Here is a 22,323-nt window from a genome sequence, read left to right as displayed (position 1 = left end):
TAAATCTAATTGAAATGTTCTACTAACAATACCCCCTCCGAGCTTTGTGCAAAGAAATGGTGAGGCTGCTGCCATTGCTGGCGCCAGACGCTCTTTTCTGGCGCCAAATACGTTAACGACTAACGGGTTTGGAGTGAGGAAACATTTACCACCGTTTAATTTCAATTAATTGCATAATACAATTAGTATTCATTTTGTTGTATCATTTCAAAAAGTGGGCACAGTGGCAGAGCATCCCTGAACCATTTATAAGATAGATCGCCAACATGCAGCGCCAGCAATAATCACCTACAAGGGAGCAAAAAGGGGAAAATCTTGCACCAACGTTATCTTTAATAGACCAGTCCTTCCTATTTCAGAGATTTAAGAGTAGGAAAAAAAGGCATGGGCTTACCTGTCTTTGGCAGATGGAACTTCCTGCCTTCCCTCGTACGAGGGCTTCCGGGTAACCAACAGCCAGTGCCTGTTCTGTAGAGAACGTCTCAAGACTCTACGGTGACAGCAGCCACGTGCTCACCCTCTCACCTCAGCACGCCACCTGCGCCCCGCTCACGTCAAATCCTAAAAACTCGAGTAGGGTTTTCACGCCAAACTACCAAAATGTCAGGCTAACCCGGAAGAATGCTTCCGGTTGTTCTTTCAAATAAACTTTATTGAAATGTTCCACTAACAATGCCCCCTCTGAGCTTTGTGCAAAGAAATGGTGAAGCTAAGGCTGCTGTTATTGCTGGCGCTGGGCGCTTTTTTCTGGCTCTAGTTCTGGTAACCACGGCAAGCGGAAGGGAGAGAAAACCAAGTCAGAAGTCAAGCTGAGAGACAGAGGAGGAAATGACGTTTTTAGTGACCGGTTTTGAGTGTCGCGTTGTGCTGCAAGGCAAAACAGCCCCATACTATAAGCTGAAGGAAACGGGTTTCTCAGTGACTGTGGGAGTTACTCTCTCGTTTTTGTTCTCCTGACTGGGCCGTGTTGGCGGAGGCTCCCGACGAGCGAAGGGGATAGAGGAGGAGGAGTAAGTGTGAGATGAGAGTGTATATGTGAGGTTTGCATGGTGAGATAAGAGAATAAGGATGGGGAAGAGCCTTAGCGTCATGTTTCTGTCTCTTTTTGCTTTTCTCCGTCTGAGCAGGCCTACTGAAGAATCTCAGAGGATAAGAATAAAGGAATTACAGAAAAATTTATTAAGAAGGAGAACTTTTTCCCCAACTTTTTTATGAGTTACCTATTATTCCCTTTTCAGTTAACTGTCCCAGATAAATGTCATGCTATAGAAAATTGTGAGGAGGCTACGGATGCATCTTACAAATTATTCAGAATAATTTTTCTGGGGGAATGTGAAGCATAGCTTAATTAATATTCTCTTTATTTTCCTCCAATGAACTAGATGGAGTGTAAAAATGGTAAAAATATTGTGCTTGCTGAAATAAGGGCTATATAGCAAAGTTAGGGTCAGATGTACTGAAAAGTTTTCCTATTTTGTGTTCTATAATAAAATGCTTAGTGCAAATGCTGCAAAATGCAGCTGCATGCATACTCACTAACGCGCAGATCCGAGTACATCACACCTATCCTCAAAGAGTTACATTGGCTCCCCATTGCGCAACGGATAAAATACAAAACATTGTCTATAATACACAAAACCCTACATACCGAAAACATGCACTGGCTCAATAACGCTTTACACTTCCACAAACCCTCCAGACCACCCAGATCACTACATGCTGCCACATTACATATGCCTTCTCACAAAGCCTCTCTACTCAACATGACCAAAGAATGCACCATGTCCATAGCCAGGCCAGCAATCTGGAACAATATGCCCCTTGACCTCCGTCAGGAATCATGCCCAAAAAAGTTTAAACAAAAACTTAAAACATGGCTCTTCTTACAAGCATTTACCTGACGCACCTTCACTCGTATAATAACAGTAGGCAACCATCTCCCTTGTCACCCCCCTCAGCTCTCCACTTATTTTTCAAACTTTTTGATAAACTCCCTGCTACTTTATATACCTTCAATTTTTTGCACGTTTTCAACTTGTATTTTATCCCACAATATTTATTATGTGTTTTGGTTATTTAAGTATTCCAATTGTTCTTTAGATTTTTTGTATTAATTAGCTTGTTTATTATTCTAATTATCTCATCTGTTCAAATGTAAAGCGCCGTTGCTATCCATTATGTTAAATGGAAACCGATGTGATGTTACTAAACGAATGTCGGTATAAAAAAAAATCTGCAAATAAATGTAGCTCTTAATTCTGAGTACACAATATATTGCTTATATTTTTCTTTTGACTCTTTTCAACAAGGTGTTTGTTCTACAAAATATTATAAATGACTGATTACCTGGAAGCATTTCTTTCGCTGCCTTTTTTTTTAAAAACCCTTAGGGGCATATTTGACTTTATTGCATGGAAATATACTACTGGGTGTTATATTTTGCACTCCTGTTGATATCACAAAATAGAAACACAAGAATTTTCTTCTGATCAATGCCAATAGCAAAATTCCTAGTTTTACAAGAAGTGGTGTATTTGCTAGTTAAGTGAGAGGCAAAAATCTGGATGAAGCTTGATAGTTGTCTTGAACATATTGGGTCAGATCAAGGGTCCATCAAGTCCAGCTTCCTGTATCCAACAGTGGTCAATCCAGGTTGCAAGTACCTGGCAAAACATTAAGTAGATCCTATGCTACTAATGCCAGTAATAGCAGCGGCTATTCCCTAAGGCAACCTGATTAATAGAAGTTCCCAGTACATTCAGGATCAGTCCAGAAAAGTGGGTTGTGTATCCCTACCAGCAGGTGGAGTCAGAGAGCAAAACTTTGGGCACTGCATATATACACGAGTGCCACCTGCAGTCCCTCAGTATTTCTCTGACTCCAGCAGCTGGTAGAGATGCCCATCTGCAGTCTTAATTTTTACTTTTAATTTTTTTTTGTTTAATTTTTCTTTCTGTTGTGTTCATCGCTTCCTGAGGTGTTGGGCACCTTCGTGGGCCATCCCTCAGTGGAAGCCGTGTGCCCGGGGGATTGGACATCCCTGGCAGGGGGGTCTCCCGCATCGGTCAGCAGGTACACACCAGGGGCTCCTGGTTTCTCAACCCTGTCATAGCTGCAGCTGCTCCCTCAACCCCTGCAGTAGCTTCTGACTCCGTAAAGTTTGAAAAAAAAAATATAGAACATCCTAAGTCTAGCAACATTGTGGTGCTGAGGTAAGGAGTTGGTGCAGGGGGGTTCCGGCTCTCAGTGACCGTGGGGCGAGGCTGTCGGCAGACTCCCTCAACTCCCAGGGCACCAGGGGGCTACAGGAGGGAACGGGTAAGTGTTGGTGCGTTCAGAGCCGTGACTGGGGATTGGGCTGGTTCCCGCGATGCGTCTGAGAGCATATAGAGGGCCATGTCTTTTTTTTTCTCTCCAGCCGCCTTACTTTGGGGTTTTCCTGTGGCGCGGCTGCTCGCGGTCTGCAGGGCCGATTCTTATTTTTTCTCTGGCGCCCTTACCCGACTTTTCCCGCCTCGCAGCTGCACGCGGTTTCGGTCAGGCCCGATTTTTTTCCTTTCACGGCGATCCGCGTGGTTGCACGCTTGGGGGAGGATGGGCCTGCGCGCCAAATTGCTGGCCTGCCGCACCTGTGGCGCACACGGCCAGGCCCTGGATTCGGCCTCCTTGTGTTCGGCCTGATCCCCGGGGCTAGAAGGCCTGTCAGATTTTGATGCCCTCTCCTGCGGGGAGGGACAGAATGAGTTGCACCTTGGAGGCAGGGAGGAGGATTCCCCTCCCGTTTTAGCCCCGGTGGGGTAGAATCCCACGGGGAGGGGCTGGCGATGCGGCACCTTTGGATGTCCCAGAGGGGGAAGCAGACCCAGAGGGGTTTTCCCCTGAATTTATTCTTCTCATACATTGAGCCTTCCTGGTGAGGAAGCACTTGACTTTTAAGAGGCCTGGACTCCCGGATTAAGTCACGGCAACCCAGGCTAAGAGAGGTCGAGGTGAGGAGCCTCAACAGTGCTCTGTGGAGCGGCCTCGCCTGTTGGAGGCTTGCCCCGTGGGCCACAGGACCCATCTACGGGATCAGCATCGGGCCTGGACTCATGGCCGGTCACGGGGATGGACCCGGATCCATCGCCTGACCAGGGAGATGATACTGATGACACAGATGATCCCGATACCCCACCTGCAGAGGGGGACGACCCTAGTGTGGTGCACCTCTTTAAACTAGACGAGCTGCGGCCCCTTATTCCCCAGGTCCTGGAGGTCCTGGGGCTTAAACTTGCCCAGGAGGAATCGGATAATGAAGGAGTTAATCCAGTCTTCGATGGCATACAGGGTCCTACATCATCCTTCCTGCTGCCTAAGAAAGTACACAAACTCGTGACACAGGAGTGGGAAGCTCCGGACGCAGGACTAAAGGTGGGCACAGCTATGGCGAAGTTGTACCCCTTGATGACGGATGTGTTGGACCTTCTGAAGATTCCAAAGGTAGATGCTGCGGTCACAAAGAAGACCACCATCCCGGTGACGGGGGCTACCGCCTTGAAGGACGTGCAGGACCGCAAATTGGAGATCCAGTTGAAGCGGGCGTTTGAGGTGGCGGCTTTGAGTCTTCGGGCAGCGGTATGAGCTAGCCTTATGCAGAGGGTGTGCCTGTGCTGGGACCAGGAATCGACTTCTACTTCTGGAGCTGGCGGCAAGGGTGTGCTACATTCCGCACATGTTGCAGACGCGCTGTATGATCTGGTGCAGACTTCGGCAAGGAGTATGGTGGCTATGGTGGCGGCGCAACACCACCTCTGGCCCAGGAATTGGGCTGCGGATTTGTCTTCTAAGTCTCAGCTTTGCAATCTGCCTTTCAAAGGCAAACTCCTTTTCGGGGAGGAGCTGGATCAGCTGGTGAAGCTCCTCAGTGAATCCAAGGGCCACCGGTTACCAGAGGATAGGAGGTCCTCAAAGAAGACTTTTCCATCGCGCTCTCGCTTTAGGGATTCTCACCACTTTAGGGCCGGCAGATATTCCACTCCACCTGCTTCTAAACCAAATTCTGGACACCAGCAGTCCTTTCGCGGAGGTCGCCGCTCCAGTATGGACACAGGACATCTTGGCGCTGGAAACAGTAAAAAAAACCCCCCTCAATGAAGCCACGAGCACCCATTCCGTCGTCGAAGCTGTCGGAGGCAGATTATCCAACTTTTACACGGAATGGGCAAGGATTACCTCAGACCGCTGGGTTCTAAAGGTAATCAGACATGGGTACGTGCTAGAGTTCTTACGTTCGGTTTGGGAAGTTTTTGTGGAGTCCTGGGTGTCCTCCCGCAACAAGCGGTCCAGGACACCCTACAATGACTTCTAGACCTCAGAGCGATTTGTCCCAGTCCCGGAGGCATAGCAGGGACGAGGTCGGTACTCGGTTTACTTTGTGGTCCCCTAAAAGAGAGGGCATGTTTCGTCCCATCTTGGACTTGCAGAAGGTAAACCGTTGTCTTCATGTTCCTCATTTTCGTATGGAGACACTGCAGACAGTGCTGGCTGCGGTTCGCAAGGGGGAGTTCCTGGCGTCCCTAGACCTCACGGAGGCGTATCTTCATATACCAATCTGACTGAGTCACCAGAGGTTTCTGCGCTTCAAGGTCTTGCGTCAACACCTCCAATTTCGAGCCCTGCTGTTTGGTCTCATGACGGCCCCTCGCACGTTCACCAAGGTGATGGTGGTGGTAGCGGCCTTCCTTCGAAAGGAAGGGATTTTAGTCCATCCTTATCTGGACAACTGGCTGATTCGTGCAAAGTCACGGGAGGACTGCGAGAGATCAGTGCACAGGGTCCTCATCATGTTGAGGTAGCTCGGATGGGTTGTCAATGTGCAGAAGAGTCACTTGGAATCCAACCAAGAGCTGGGTTACCTGGGAACAAGATTCAATACCTGTCGCGGAAAGGTCTTTCTGGCGGAGGACCGAGTGACGAAGTTACAAGACCAGATTCACGCCCTTCTTCTTCGGGACAATCCACGGTGTGGCATCATCTCCAGATCCTGGGTTCCATGGTGTCCACCTTGGATTTGGTTCCATGGGCGTTTGTGCACTTGCGTCCATTACAGCATGCACTTTTGTCACGGTGGAGTCCGGTCTCGGAGCTGTTCCACCTGTCTGTGCCGCTGCTTCCAGAGTCCAGAGACAGTCTGTCGTGGTGGCTCTCTCGTGACAATCTGGATCGAGGGGTGGACTTGGATCCCCCAAATTGGATGATCATCTCCACCGATGCCAGTCTTTCAGGTTGGGGAGCAGTGTGCGGACAGAGGTCGGCTCAAGGTCTCTGGTCGAAGACGGAAGGCTCATGGTCCAGGCCTTCCTTCCATGGATCCAGGGCAGAATGGTGCGAATGTTCTCCGCCAATGCGACAACGGTGGCATGCATCAATCGACAATGTGGGACAAGAAGCCCCGCGGTGGCGCTGGAGGTGCGGCTTCTGTTCGCCTGGGCAGAGCGTCATCTCAAGGGAATTGCCACTTCTCATGTCACGGGGGTGGAGAACTTGCAGGTGGATTTTCTCAGCCGAAGGCAACTCGATCCAGGAGAGTGGGAGCTGTCTCCCGAAGCCTGGAACCGGATTTGTGCCAGATGGGGCGTACCACAGTTTGGTCTGATGGCAGTGCGGGCAAATGCGAAGACAGAACGCTTCAGCCGACGCCGAGAACAGGGCTCGGTGGGGCTAGACGCTCTCGTGTGCCCCTGGCCCATGGGAATTCTCCTGTATGCCTTTCCTTCCTGGTCTCTCATCGGTCCCCTGCTCAGGCGCATAGAACTCCATCCAAGAAGGGTGGTCCTGGTGGCGCCGGAGTGGACGCGCCGCCCGTGGTTCGCGGATCTGGTTCGCTTGGTGCTAGAGGGCCCGTTACCGCTAGCTCATCTGCCGCAGCTTCTTCGGCAGGGACCCATATTTTCGGATCGGGAGGATCACTTCTCTTTCGGCTTGGCTTTTGAGAGGTGACGTTTACGGTTGAAAGGTTACTCTGAACCGGTCATTTCCACTCTGCTGCAGGCCAGACACCCAGCCACCTCTATGGCCTATGTCCGGGTCTGGAAACTGTTTGAGACATGGTGTCGCCAATGCTCCTGCGATCCTTTGCTGGTCGATGTTTCTCGGGTGCTGGAGTTTCTGCAGCAGGGGCTCGCTAAGGGGTTAGCTTTCAATTCCCTTTGGGTTCAGGTTGCAGCGCTCGGCGCATTGCGGGGCAGGCTTAACGGCTTCTCGCTAGCAATGCATCCAGATATAGCCCGGTTTCTCAAGGGGGTCAAACATTTGCAGCCTCCTGTCTATTCAGTCTGTCCGGATTGGAGTTTGAATCTCGTGTTACGTGTCCTCTGTGGCGCTCCTTTCGAGCCTCTCCGTAGGGCTTCGGTGAAGGATCTGACTTTGAAGACTGTGTTTTTGGTGGCCATTTGCTCGGCTCACTGGATCTCGGAGTTACAGGCTCTGTCGTGCTGGGATCCATTTCTTCGGATTTCCGACGATGGAGTGTCCTTGCGGACGGTACCGGCCTTCCTGCCTAAAGTGGTCTCGGCCTTTCACGTAAATCAGACGGTGGAACTACCGGGATTCCCACAATGGTTTCAAGAGGCATCTCCTGACAGAGATCTTAATCTTTTTGACGTGCGGCATGTCTTATTGCGCTATTTGGAAGTTACCAATGACTTTAGACGATCCGATCATTTGTTCATCCTCTTCAGGGGCCCAAAGAAGGTGGAAAAGGCATCTAAGGCGACTATATCGCGTTGGATTAAAGAAGCCATTTGTTCGGCATACCTTGTCCGAGGACACCAGGCTCCTTTGGGTCTCAGGGCTCATTCCACCAGAGGCCAAGCTTCTTCCTGGGCAGAGGGTCAGCTACTGTCGCCTCAGGAAATATGCAGAGCGGTGGTGTGGTCCTCCTTGCACACTTCCGCTCGGCATTATCACCTGGACGTTAGGGCTCCTGATGCCCCGTCCTTTGGTGAGAGTGTTCTGCGTGTGGGTCTTTCGGGTTCCCGCCCAGTGTAGGGTGGCTTGGGTACATCCCACTTTTCTGGACTGATCCTGTACGTAGTGGGGAAAAGAAAATTGGTTCTTATCTGCTAATTTTCATTCCAGTAGTACTAAGGATCAGTCCAGAGGCGCACTTCTTATCTCAGATACCGAAAGACTGTTTTAGCTAGACTGTGGCTATGTTTTTCTTGGAGCTCCGGTTTTTTTGCAGAATGTTTGATGGAGCAGTTTTTATGGCAGTTGTTTCGGTTTCTTGTTTTACTTGGGGCGAATTGATATGTGGGGTTTTTCGACCCTTCGCCCGTTTGTGGTGTTTTGGTGTGCTTGGGCACAGGCCAATACTGAGGGATTGCAGGTGGCACTTGTGTATATATGCAGTGCCCAAAGTTTTGCTTTCTGACTCCACCTGCTGGTAGAGATACACAACCCACTTTTCTGGACTGATCCTTAGTACTTCTGGAACAAAAATTAGCAGGTAAGAACCAATTTTCTGAAGGAAGTGACGTCACCCCTCATGCGAGCAGCTTAACTCTGCTGTTCCGTGAGCACTGCGGGCCAAAACGCTGAAACCGCGCGATTTTCTCGACTTTTTTCTCCCTCAAAAGCGGGCGATTGTCAGTCGAAGGGCTTCTGTCTTAAAAGGGATGACGACAAAACGCAAAATCAGCGATCTTAAAAAGTTCTCCTACACCAGGGACGCCGGCGAAAACAGCGGAGAAAATTCTAAAATGGCGGCGGAGCACACGCTCTCGGAGAGCGAAGAGGGGGCACCTGCAACGCTGGCTCCGGAGATTACAGAACCATTCCGGGACGAAATTAGAGGTTGGTTCATAGAACTGAGGCAGGACATTAAAAATTATAAAGCAGAAATGACCACGTTAATTGCTGACCTGAAAGAAGACCATGCAGAGCTGGGCAGAAGGGTGGATGAGGCTGAGATCCGGTTAGATACTCAAGGGGAGGGCTGGACTCAGATGCAACTCTGCCACCAGAATTTACAAGCGATCTGCCAGACTTTAGCTGAAAAGGTGGAAGATATGGAAAACCGGAGCCGGAGAAATAATCTTCGGATAAGAGGGGTACCGGAAACGGAGGAGTATGGGGACTGCTTTGTTGTGGTGGAAAGAATTGCTGCTTTTCTCTGGGAAAGTGAAGAAACCCTGAAGGACACCACCATGCCTAATATTCTTCTGGATAGGGCGCATAGAGCACTGGGACCGAAACTTGCCAATAGACCTAGAGACATAGTGGTCTGTTTTCACTCTTTTCCTTTGAAAGAAAAGCTTTTTACTATTTCCAGAAGCAAGCGCACATGGCGTTGGGAGGATCAGGATATTGCTATCTTTGCTGATTTATCCTCAGCTACTTTAAAAAAGCGTCAGGAATTTCGCTGTTACTACTAAACTACAGGAGGCTAACATCAGGTACCGCTGGCTTTATCCTGGAGGAGTGTCCTTTATGCTTCAGGGTACTACCCACAGAGTCAAGACAGTCCTGGAGGCCAGTGCGATTCTGAAGGAGGCAGGTATCGTTATAACAGTACCATCTGTGGCGAAAGGAACCGGTTCTACTCTGACCCAAATTGCGACTACAATCAATTCCCAGCCTCGCTGGCAGCACGTGCCCAAGGGGCGAAGACGGCTTCAGAGGAATCCTTCGACTAATCCTACGGCAGACAACGTGGACTAACTGAGTTTTGTTTAAGTGCCTGCTGGACCTTTGTTCTGCTCGTCTGCAGGAAAATTGGCGGTTAATTTATGATCAATTCGCTACCCGTATAGGTGCCATGAGGAGTGACGACGATTTCCTCCATGTTCATTTGGAGCACAGGGTTTGTGCTTCTGGGTTTGCTGAAGGGGGAGGGTGGGGGGTTGGGATTTGGGGGAATGGCTTATGATAATGAAGGTGATAAGGTTGATTTCTATAAGCAAGTGGATTCTGGGAGGTGGTCCCCTGGAGGGAGGTGGCAGGATAGGGGGGAGGCTGTACTCTAATGGCTACTCTAAAATTTTTTTCTCTTAACACTAAAGGGCTTAATAGCCCAGGTAAGCGTAAATTATTGTTTAAGGAATTAGACCGGATGAAGGCCGAGGTGGTCTTACTCCAAGAAACCCATCTCCGAAAACGATATCTGGGCCTTATGAAACATCCTAAGTACCCTCATCAATATTGGGCGGCTGCAACTCCCTCTTCAAGGTACTCGGGGGTGGGAATTTTTAATATACCGACGTTCGTATGGCACATCACGCCGGTTTACAAGTAACTCAAAAGGAGGAAATTACAATGAACAGGGGAAGGGGGGTGGGAGCAGGCGAGAAAGAGGAGAGGGGTGAGGGAGACAGGAGAGGAGGGAAAAGATAGGTAGCATGGAATGGAGAATAAAAGAACAACTGTTAAAATAGCAGGAACTTATTTACAGAAGGATCTATTTACAGTGGTTGCAACTAAAGTAAGATTGTTTACCTCAGTTTAACTGTATAATTTTGTAAATTGTAAAGATGTTCACTTTGAATTTCAGGATCTTATTGCAGATCCATCCGGCCGCATGGTCATGGTGAAGCTATCACTGGGGGGGGGAAATCTTCTCTTTAGTCTCTGTATACGGGCCTACTACTCAAAAGGCAGATTTTTTTCGATCCCTGAACCACACTTTGGCTTCTAAAATAGAAGGAACTCTCATTATAGGTGGGGACTTCAATTTGACCCTTGACCCAGGCAAGGACACCTCTACAGGGCACAGTTCGGACCCAAAGCTGGCTCGACGGGCCCTTAAAGGTCTGCTGGCCGATATGGGCCTTTTAGATATTTGGCGCACTCGATTCCCAAAATCCAGAAACTATACGTTTTACTCAACCCCACATAATAATTACTCAAGGATTGACATGTTTTTGGGTAGTAGAAGCATATTACCTCGGGTGATGAAAGTGGACATAGAGGCCATTGTGTGGTCGGATCATGCCCCCATTTGGTTTTCTTTACAGCTTAAAGATTATGATCGAGGGCTACACTATTGGAAATTGAATGATTCTCTTCTTAACGATCCGGATTTTATTACACACATAGAACAAGAAATTCAAGATTATTTAGCATTTAATGATAATGGGGAGATGAGTGCTGGAACGATTTGGGAATGTTTAAAAGCAGTTTTACGTGGGAAATTTATAGCTAGAGCTTCTTATCTTAAACGTCAAAGAATAGCAGAACGAGAGAGCCTCGTACGACGATTGCTGGTGCTAGAGAAAACTCATAAACGGGACCCAACGAGAAAGGATACTCTTGCGTCCCTTGAGGCTGTGCGCACGCACATAGCGTCCCTAGATGCTGCTGCTATTGCGTTTCAGCTTGAACGGACTCAACAAAAATATTTTGAAGGCGGCAATAAAGCGGGGAAACTATTGGCTCGCAAATTAAAACGCCGACAGGATCAGGCGACCATTGTTAAAATTAAAAGTCAAGGGGGTACCATGTTAACCACTGGCACGGAGATCAGGCAGCGCTTCCAGCAATTTTATTCTGACTTGTACTCTGCTGATGGTCAGATAACCCAGAGTGCCATAGACGAATATCTTGAGAATATAGACCTGATTGCCTTAGAGCCAGCGCAGCAGTTTTTCCTGGATAAGGATATCTCCGAACTCGAGATTCAAAAGGTTATTCAAAACCTCAAACCTGGAAAATCACCTGGCCTGGATGGGTTTACGGGGCGGTTCTATAAGCAATTTGCTCTACAACTTGCCCCTATCTTAGCTAAATTTTTCAAGTCCTTGAGGGAAGGGCAGTCACTCTCAGCATCGGCAAATACGGCCGGCATAATGATCTTGGCTAAACCTGGTAGGGATCCCACGGTATGCGGGTCTTATAGACCGATATCCCTCATTAATATTGATTTAAAGATCCTCGCCAAGATATTAGCAACCCGGCTAAATGGGTTTTTGTCCCAGATTATTCATCCAGACCAGGCTGGCTTTATTCCGGGTAGGCAGGCTAGTGATAATGTGCATAAGATATTGGATATGATTTGGTGGGTAAAACAACGTAGGATACCAGCAGTGGCTCTCTCGGTTGATGCCGAGAAAGCCTTTGATGTAGTTCACTGGCCCTATTTATTTACTTTATTACACCGCTTGAATTTTGGGCCAAATTTTTTACAGTGGTTACATCAACTTTACCAGAACCCCTTGGCATGTGTAAAGGTTAATGGGGGGTGTTCGCCCACCTTTCAGGTTCAGAGAGGCACACGGCAGGGTTGCCCCCTGTCACCATTGTTATTTGCTATTTTTTTAGAACCTTTGGCCAATATAATTCGGCAGAATCCAGGAATTTCTGGGGTACAGGTGGGCGCTTTCTCCACAAAGATATCACTTTTCGCGGACGATATTCTGCTCTTGGTCACTGAACCGGAGCACTCACTTCCCCTAGTATCCCAAATTCTTAAGGCTTTTGGCAAGGTTTCTGGATTTCGAATTAACTGGGAAAAATCAGATATTCTTAATGTAAATGTTACAGCTGACATGGAGCAGTCATTGAGGGGGAAATTTAGATTTCGATGGGCACCCACTAGCCTTAAATATTTAGGGGTATATATCAGCGCTTCCCAGGATATGACCAAGCTCAACTATGATAAATTATGGGCCCAGATAACTAAAGATTTGGAAGAGTGGAATCGATACAGGATTTCTTGGTTTGGACGCATAGCTGCCGTGAAAATGATGATTTTGCCCAAGTTTTTATATTTGTTTCAAACGCTTCCCTTAGCCATACCTAGGCAAAGCCTCACTATTTGGCAAAAACGCTTGTTATTTTACATTTGGGGGGGCCGCACACCTAGAGTGGCTCGTAAGATTCTTTATAGAAATAAATCCCAGGGTGGCTTGGGTATACCAAATTTAGAAAGATATTATACAGCTGCTAGACTTAAGACGCTGGTAGATTGGCATAGGAGCTTCTTACAGAAGCCCTGGATAACATTTAGTCAACAATTACTGGCTTCTGTACCGTTGTGTAGTCTTCTCTGGCAGCCTAAAAAGACTTGGGTCCTTCAGCCCCGAGATATTCTACCACCCTCTATGCTGCTCCCTTTACAGCTCTGGGAAGCTAAAAAATCTGGGTTGGTAGGAAATCAGGAATTTCATCATAGCACATATTTGTATGCTAATTCCCTATTTACTCCAGGTTTCGAAAGTCAGGCCTTTCAAGGGTGGGCTAAGAAGGGGATTCAATATTGGGGGCAGCTATGGGGCACACAGAATTTATTAAGCTTCCGGGAGTTACAACAAAAATTTGATTTAGCGGCCTCTGATGTCTATTTATATCTCCAGCTACGTCATTTTGCTCAGTCTCACCACTTGCAGGGGCATTTAGAGCAAGGGAAATCTGATTTTGAACGTTTGTGCTTAAATACTCAAACAACTAAATTACTTTCGAATGTATATGCCTTTTTGGGTAGGGAAAACTTCCAGAAACCCACTTATGTTAAAGCCTGGGAAGCAGACTTGCATCGCACCTTTGAGCAGGGTGCCTGGGAGGCGCTCTTTTCACAGACGGGTAAGGGTTTAATTGCATCACATATTGTTGAAAATGCTTGGAAGATGGTGTTGCGATGGTATTACTCTCCGGAGCGGTTACATCGCATGTACCCTTCATTTCCCCCACAATGTTGGAGGGGATGCTCGGCCACCGGTAGTTTTTTCCATATGTGGTGGGAATGTACAGCATTGCACCCATTGTGGTCTCAATTGGAAATCTGGTTGACCAAGATTTATAGGGTCCATATTTGCATCCTACCTCAACAAGCCTTGCTGGGGTTTCCCTTGTCCCTGGGGAAGGACCAACCTGATACTATGGTTAATTATATATTTGCGGCGACTAGAATAGAAATCGCTAGAAGATGGAAATCCCCTCTGGTCCCCACGCTAGGGGAGGTTCAAAGCAAAGTGGAACAAATTTACAGGCTTGCAGAAATTACGGCTCATCTCCGCCACATGGTGGGCATTTTTAGGAATGTTTGGCATAAATACTATGAGTGGAAGAAGGGGCTGGGAAGTCTTGATAATGTTTAAATGTTGTTGTGGGTACTGTCAAGCGACTATGATATCTGCTGCCTCTTTATTTTCACCAATCACTCGGGAGGTTTAGCTTAATGTACACTTTACCTTGCTATGGGATACCTTAGGATCTACTAGCTGGCGGTTAAATATCACCTATATCTTATCACCTATATCTTATTAGCCGATGGGGGGGAGGGGAGGGATTCAGGTCCCTATTTTGGTACGGAGTATTCCGGTGTTTAGTAATGAGACCTTACATACAACACAGTACTATTCACTAATATTTGATGTTTTCATAAGTTTTTATTGCTGTATACATACCAGTGTTATCTGATGTTAGTTACATACAAAATGCTATGTCAACATGTTCTATATTTTGTATTGATGCAAAATTGAGCAATAAAATATTTAAAACTAAAAAAAAAAAAAAAAGAACCAATTTTCTTTTAATGGACTTCTCCGCCAAACACTTATCCAAACCTTTTTTAAACCCAGCCACACTAACTTCCCTAACCACATCCTCTGGTAGCAAATTCCATAGCTTAATTGTGCATTGAGTGAAAAAGAATTTTCTCCGATTAGTTTTTTTTTTTGTCAAAATAATTTTTATTAGTAACAAAGGAACAGCGCCTACAACTAAGACATTGCTTGAACACAGTCAAAACGACATGAGTAGAAATCTTGTCGTAAGAACATATCATCATAATTCGTGGCAGCATGTACCCTCATTGGTTGGATTCGTAGACCCTTGAGCCGGCTAGAACTGGTGATGGCGCACCATGGGAAGGCCCACCATGGAGGTTGTAGCTGGGAGGCGGTCCAAGCCAGGAGACCAGCTGAGTCTTCACCACTGGAAGTCCGAAATCCCCCCCGGGAGGAGCTCTTGAGGATCCAGACCGCTCGGACTTACATACGATCTCCTGAGGGTGAGTATCTGAAGAAAAGTCCAGGAGTACGGAGAAGAGGAGAAGCTAGAACCAGGAGGCCGACCGGAACTTCACCACTGGAAGCCCAATGTCCCCCAGGAGGAGTCCGTAAGGACCCGAGCAGCTTGGACTTAGGCGAAGCCTCCTGGATGGAGCGGTCTGGGCAAGAAGAGCAGAAGGAAGGAACAAACCAGGATTCAGGGCAGGCAGCTGACAGCAGAAACTGAAGACGAACCAAGGTCGAGGCAGACAGTGAGCAAGATACCAGGAGACGAGCTGAAGTCATTATCTTTATCTTTATGAAAGGAATACATTTACCCCTCGCTACCCACCCCCTCTATAGTCTACTACCCCAATAACCAACAACCCAACCAGACATGCCAGAACCATTCCACAAATATACCACACACAACCACCATGCGTTCCCTACTCCCCTCCCTCCCTACCCTAGCCTACCCTGAGGACCAGTCCGACGTGTAGCCATTTTTAATAAGTCCGTCCTGTGGCTCTTGTGGGAAAAGATCAAAACAGGCAATCCAACAAGCAGTGTAGATTTTTATCTTTCTTCCATTTGCTGGCTAAGAAGTCCATTCTCTCCATCTACAGGGGGGATGCCATTCTGCCAAACCAAGCTGCAAGCGAGGGAAACACTTTCGAGTCTGTCCAATCCGCCAATATAGTTCTGCACACTAGCAAGACAGCCATTCTCTCAAATTTCGCTTTTGAGCTGTTCCCTGGAAGTGAGTGAGGCAACGAGCTTGCCAAGAGCACCCACCCCGTATTGTGTATAACAGTAGTCATACTTTTAGTAATAATATCCAGGACGGACATCCAAAAGGACTGTAATAGCTCACAGGCAAATAGGGGATGAAGGAGTGTGCCTTCCGTCCTGCCACACTTAAGACATAGAGGCGACTGAGTGATCTTCATCTGGAACTGGCGAATATCATAAAAAATATATACCGTGCAGAATTTTAAATTGTACCTCCTGGAGACTCAGATTGGGCAGTTGTTTATATAAGACAATAAAGTACGCTGTCATCTGTTGAGCAGAAATTGGAGAATCTAAAGTAGAGGACCAGCGGGCGGCTAGACAGTCCAGATTTCTAGCTGGCCGCATCTTGAGCCCCAGCTTTTTCCAGCCAGTAATGGTATTGGCAAGGCAAGCTACATCGAACACTTTAGTGACGAAATCCATTTCAGCCACCAACTCCGCCGGTGACCATGAAAATGACCTTGCATAATGATGCGCTTGCAGGTAGGCATAAAACTGGCACATTGGTAGTTGAAAAGTGCGGGCAAGTGTGGCAAAGTCCAATAACACACGAGAGTCTGGATCATACATATGAAACAGAAAAACCACCCCATTGTTCGCCCATGTCCGGAAAACAACGCCACTATCCCTCCCCGGTAAGAAATCCATATTTCCCAACAAAGGTGTCAAAAGGGAAGCAACGCCCTTCCGCTCCCCAAGTTTGCGGAGCCACCTCCAAGCCCGGATGCAGGGATACAACAGCGCTTTAAGATAATTAACAGGGCATCGTGCACCCGGGCATTGTTGAATAATGCTTAGGGGAGACCCAGGGGCAACTATGCTGGTTAATAAACCGGGTTTGCAATATTCTTAGTTCCCAGTAAGCCAGTCCCCCACGAACTGCAACTGACACGCCGCATTATAGTGCCGAAAGTCTGGCATATTTAGGCCTCTCTGTTCCCAGGGACGTTCCAATATGGTGTAAGCTAGGCGGGCCTCCTTTCCCTTCCATAAAAAGCGCTGTATGCTAGAGCTCAGGCGATGGAGGTCTGCAACTGTCACGCAGCACGGTACCATATGCAGGAGATACAAGAGCTTTGGCACGAGCACCATTTTAACCAAAGCACATCTACCAAAAAGGGAGAGTGGGAGATGGGTCCCCAGTTGTAGAGTTGCTTGGAGGCGAGCAATGCAGGCAGTGATATTGAGATTATATAGACAATCCAAGTGCCGTGGGATCCATACTCCTAAGTATTTAAATTTATTTGGGGCCCATTGAAAAGGAAAAGGCCCCTCCCAGGTATCCGGTAGCCGGTCATTTAAAGCTAAGACTTCTGATTTATAATAATTTATAGTGAAGCCAGCTACCTTCTGAAATTGGTCAAAGAGATTAACAATGACAGGTACACTGGTGTAGGGCTGCCCAACAAACAACAAAATGTCGTCAGCAAATAAAGCAGTTTTTAAAGGGTGTCCTCCCACGCTAATCCTGCTGAACTTTTCTCGCCTCGAAGACGAATGACAAAAGGTTCCAATGCCAGCACAAACAATAAGGGGGGCAGCTTTGACAGACTCCACAATGCAAGGCAAAGGGGTCCGTGGGGGCCCCATTCAATAAGATCGTGGCACTAGGATTGCTATACAGAACTCGTAACCAGTGCAGAAATTCACCTGTAAAGCCATATCTTTGCAGCACACAAAACATGTACTCCCAGGATAATGAATCAAAAGCTTTTTCGGCATCCAGGCTAAGGATCAGGGCTTCCGCTTCTGGTTGATAGCTAAGCGCTGCCAATAGGCGCCACACATTACGAACCCTCTGCCTGCCCTTGACAAAACCTGTCTGATCCTCATGAATAAGTGATGGCAAGATATTATTTAGCCGGGATGCCAAAACAGCCTCTAATATTTTAACATCAGTGTTTAACAGTGAGATGGGGTGATATGAACCCACTTCCAAAGGGTCTTTCCCTGGTTTGGGAAGTACCACAATAACAGAACGATTAGAGAGCTCAGATATATGATTGGAGGTCAACAGCGCAGTATAATAATTTTGCAAGAGGGATAGAACAGTAAATTTCAATATTTTGTAAAATTCAGAGCCCAATCCATCCTGTCCTGCTGCTTTACCTAACTTTAAATGGTGTATCACCGCATAAATTTCCTGAGTGGTTAAAGGACCATTCAGAGCCGCAATATGGGCGGCTGTCGGGTGCGGCCACTGAATTGTACTAATGAGGGTATCTGCGAGTCCTGTGTTGATAGACTTATCCCTATACAGTGACCTATACAGTTCAAAAATCGCTCTGCAATGGCTTCAGGGGAAGTTTGATGAACCCCGTGTGTTGCGCTAGGGGGTGGACCCTTGTCCTGGGGCAGAGATGGAACTCCTCCTGAATGGGAACAGGAGGTAACTGCCCCCAGGGGGCGGAGCACTGGAGGAGACAGAGGCTGGGAAGAGCTTCACCACTGGAAGCCTGAAGTCCCCCCGGGAGGAGCCCATAAGGACCCCGGCCGCTTGGTCTTAGGTGGGCCTTGCAGGGTCTCCTGAGAGAGTGAAAGTCCAGCGTGCCCATGGAGACGGGGAGCGCAATTGGATTCAAAGGTGGCTGCTTGGTTGGAACACGGAGAACCAGAACAGAGTTGGTGTTGACAAATAGGCGAGGAACAGAGCCAGAATCTGGAGACGAGGTCAGGCAGGCAAAGGTCAAGATCCAGAGGTCAGTCTGAGGAATGGTCAGCGAAGCAGGGGTCAGATACCAGAGGTCAGATGAGGTCAAAGGCAGGCTGAGATCTCCAGGCAGGTCAGGAACAGGCTGTGATCTTTGAGGCAGACAGCAGGCAGGTCAGGAACAGGCTGTGGTCTTTGAGGCAGGCTGGTCAAGAACAAGCTGAGGTCAGTACCAGTAAGACAGTCCGAGGGTACTACCTGGGTAGACAGATAGACGAACACAGGAACAAGCAGGACATGGAACTAGGATGCAGGAACAAGTCAGGAACAGAACTGGAACAGAAGGATCCTGGAACGAGACTAGGAACAAGCAGGAACCAAGTCCAAGCGCAGAGGCAATCTTAGAACAATCCGACCCGATTGCCAAGGCAAGGAAGCAGAGACAGGAACTTCTTATATCAAGGGATCAATCAGGGCGCACCGCGGAGCTAGGACCCGCCCTTGGCCCTACATGTCCGGGCAGTCCGCGCGTGCGTGTATGGGCGTGGCTAGCATGGCTGAGGATGCCGAGCCTCGGCGTGAGGCCTGGCGCGCCGTGGAAGACCCGGCGACTACTGCCGCGGGACGCTAGGGCCTGGCAGGACTGGCTACTACCGCGAGGGAGGTTGTCCCGGGACCCGCTATGGAACCATGAAGGTGAGCAGGCCCGCACGTGGGGCGCATAACACCGTGACTATCTCGGATACCCACCACTGACGCCCTCTGGCCTCGCGGTCTCACCAGGTGAGTCAGGAGGCAGCTCGCCCTATTACCATGCTTATAAAGCTGGTATTGATAATACCGAGCAGATTTAGATGCTCTTTGATGGAGTAAATAATTTAAAGCTTCCCGGGCCTTGTCTACCTGAGACTTAACCTCCGGCATCATCATTAGCATGTGCTGTTGTTGGGCAGCCTTAAAGACCGCCGTTAACCGCAAGATTTCGACATTACACTGCTTGTTTCGCTTGGCCACATATGCTATAATCGCCCCTCTCATGACTGCCTTTTCCGTTTCCCATACCATCGTAGGGGTGACATCAGCAATATTATTTGTATCCACATATATCTTCAGGGCTGTTGGAAAGATTAAGTGGAATTGCTGATCTAAATATAGATCCGGCTGCAGTTGCCATGAAAACGGAGGCCGAGCTTCTAGACCACAGCGTAGTACCATGGTCACCGGGGCATGGTCTGAAAGAGAGATGGTGCCAATACTGGCATCAGTCACCTTAGGAAAACATCAGTCTGAAACTAGGAAATAGTCAAGTTGAGAGTATGTATGGTGCGGGTTAGAAAAAAATGTATAGTCCTGGTCATTCGGATGCAAAACTCTCCAAACGTCCAATAACCGCAGTTCCTGACATAAGATTTACTCCTACATCCTGGTCCATGCCAGAGACAGGTTTAGGGGGATTGGCATCCATTTGTTGGCAACTATGTTAAAGTCCCCACTCACAACTGTCGTGCATTCGGTATAAGCTGCCAATAAGCTCACCAACGTAGTAAAAAAAAAAGCCTGAGAATACACATTCGGGGCATACAAATTACAAAACGCCACCATTTGTTGGTATAAGGTTCCCACTACTATGAGATATCTCCCCTCCACATCCTGATATGTGCATAAGAACTGAAATGGTAAATTTTTATGTATGAGGATGGCAACTCCTCTCCTACGTGACGTGTAGGACGAATAGTAACACTGTCTCATCCAATCCCTCTTCAATTTAGCATGTTCCTTATTATCCAGGTGAGTCTCCTGCAGAAACGCCACCTGCGTTTTCATCCTTTTAAAGATCGTAAAGAGCTTTTGCCGCTTAATCGGAGAGTGAATGCCATCCACATTCAGTGAGACATTCTTAATTTGTGTCATTACACTTGGTATCTAAGCTAACTTGCAGGCCGATTCAAGTAAAGTCCGCGGGAGAGCGGACAAACGCCCGCTCTCCCGGCGCGCGATAGCGGACGAACGCCCGCTCTCCCGGCGCGTGATGCAGTATTTAAATTAGGTGGCGCGGTAGAAACGGGGAAAAGGAGGTGCTAGGGACACTAGCGCGTCCCTAGCGCCTCCTTTTTGACAGGAGCGGCGGCTGTCAGCGGGTTTGACAGCCGACGCTCAATTTTGCCGGCGTCTGTTCTCGAGCCCACTGACAGCCACGGGCTCGGAAACCGGACGCCGGCAAAATTGAGCATCCGGTTTTCGGCCCGACCTCAAAAAAATTTTTTTTTTTTTTTAACTTTTTTTTTACTCTTCGGGACCTCCGACTTAATATCGCCATGATATTAAGTCAGAAGGTGCACAGAAAAGCAGTTTTTACTGCTTTTCTGTGCACTTTCCCGGTGCCGGATGAAATTAGCGCACATTTTACTTTCTGTATCCTGCGCGCATGCTTAATAGGGCCTTCAACATGCATTTGCATGTTGAGGGCGCTATTAGGTGCCGCGGGTTGGACGCGCGTTTTCCTCCCCTTACTGAATAAGGGGTAAGGGAAAATGCGCGTCCAATAGCAGGCTAACAGTGCCCTCCGTCAGAGCACACTGTACTGTATCGGCCTGTTGGTGAGGAGCCCCATCCAGGGACTCCTGGAAATTGTAAATAACATCTCTAAGGCCTCCCAGCCTAGACCCCAGAGATATAAAGAGCCACATCCAAACGCTTGGTCCTAACATCTTGTCTTAATCTACAAACAGCCCTCCCTTCCCCACCCAATCCCTTCCCCACCATATCAGCCACATCCCCCAAAAGCCATACCATTCGCACACCATACATCCATAGAAACCATGCATACCAGTGCTCTAAGAGGCTCAGGGCTCGCCCCATCCTGTGTTAGTACTCTGGATTTTAAGGCTTCTCTCCTCCAACTCCCTCCACCCCCCCCCCCCCCCCCCCCCCCCCCCCCCCCCTCATGTATCCCGATGAGTTGGCAGCCATCAGGATATCTACTCACCAGCAACCACTATGATCAAGTAAATAGTGCACCCCATGGACTCCAATATAAGGTTATCAGGTCCTTGCTGCTCCAGCTTCGAAAGTGTAATAGGTCCAAACTGATACCAGGAGTGAACAATCCCGGGTGTATAAATCATCGCCAGTCTTCTACTGTCCGGAACTGGAAGAAATAGGAGAAATCCACTGAGGTGCAGAGCACCGTATCGCGCTGTGCAGTTCCTGAGGCCGCATCCAGACCAGCTTTCTAACCTGTTAGAGATCTGGTTCGATCACTGGTGAAGCAGTCTAAACATATAATCTTCAGCTCTTTAACTCAGAACTTAGTTGACCTGGATAACTGAGAACCAAGAACAATACAGACCCACTTCTCACTCCCTGACGGACGGCAGCAAGGTACTAAGAAAGCCATCTGCTTCTTCCTTAGAGTGAAAGAATAAGACTTTGGCATGATAGACCCGCAGCTTCGCCGGGTATAGTAAAGTGAAATTGATGCCCCTTTTGTGCAGCTCAGTACAGGCCAGGGCGAGGACCTTCCTCTGTGCCACAGTGCTAGCGGAGAAATCATTAAACAGCAGCAGGTGATGTCCATGATATTCTATCGTGGCTCTCAGCAGTTGCGTCTTGTGGGCCCAATTCAAGATGCGCACCATTACAGGCCGTGGTTGGTTATTCCCGTCCCTTTGAGGTCCAACCCAATTGACTCTTTCACATTGTAAATGTTAATCAGCCAGGGTTAGCTCAACCTGTTGTGGCAGCCATTGTTCTACCAACTCTTTTAGTTCGCCTTCCTTTACTGTTTCCGGCAAACCAATAATTTTTAAGATGTTTCGTCTGCCGTGATCCTCCTGTTCCTCCAGTTTTGCTAGCAATTCATGCTGCCGGGTCTGCAGGTCTGCCACATGGCGTTCAGATTCTGCGAGGCTA

At 48.2% G+C, this 22,323-nt stretch overlaps 2 protein-coding genes across 3 annotated transcripts in view; one reads left to right on the top strand and one right to left on the bottom strand.

Moving 5' to 3' along the window:
- FGFR1OP2 (FGFR1 oncogene partner 2) overlaps window positions 1-525 on the bottom strand; it is a 136,796-nt gene extending 136,271 nt beyond the window's left edge. Inside the window, exon 1 of the mRNA XM_029600169.1 lies at window positions 395-525. The gene's annotated coding sequence lies outside the window, so the exon portion shown is untranslated. The remainder of the gene's footprint in view (window positions 1-394) is intronic.
- A 355-nt stretch (window positions 526-880) lies between these two features.
- The window catches only part of INTS13 (integrator complex subunit 13), a 560,030-nt gene continuing 538,587 nt past the window's right edge, over window positions 881-22,323 (top strand). For both annotated transcript variants that reach the window (XM_029600167.1, XM_029600168.1), the window contains exon 1: window positions 881-1,010. The gene's annotated coding sequence lies outside the window, so the exon portion shown is untranslated. The remainder of the gene's footprint in view (window positions 1,011-22,323) is intronic.

The sequence above is a fragment of the Rhinatrema bivittatum genome, chromosome 4 (assembly GCF_901001135.1).
Source record: "Rhinatrema bivittatum chromosome 4, aRhiBiv1.1, whole genome shotgun sequence".
NCBI classification, from domain to species: Eukaryota; Metazoa; Chordata; class Amphibia; order Gymnophiona; family Rhinatrematidae; genus Rhinatrema; species Rhinatrema bivittatum.
Note: the sequence above shows the minus strand (reverse complement) of the source record. Positions and strands in the feature narration are given on the sequence as shown.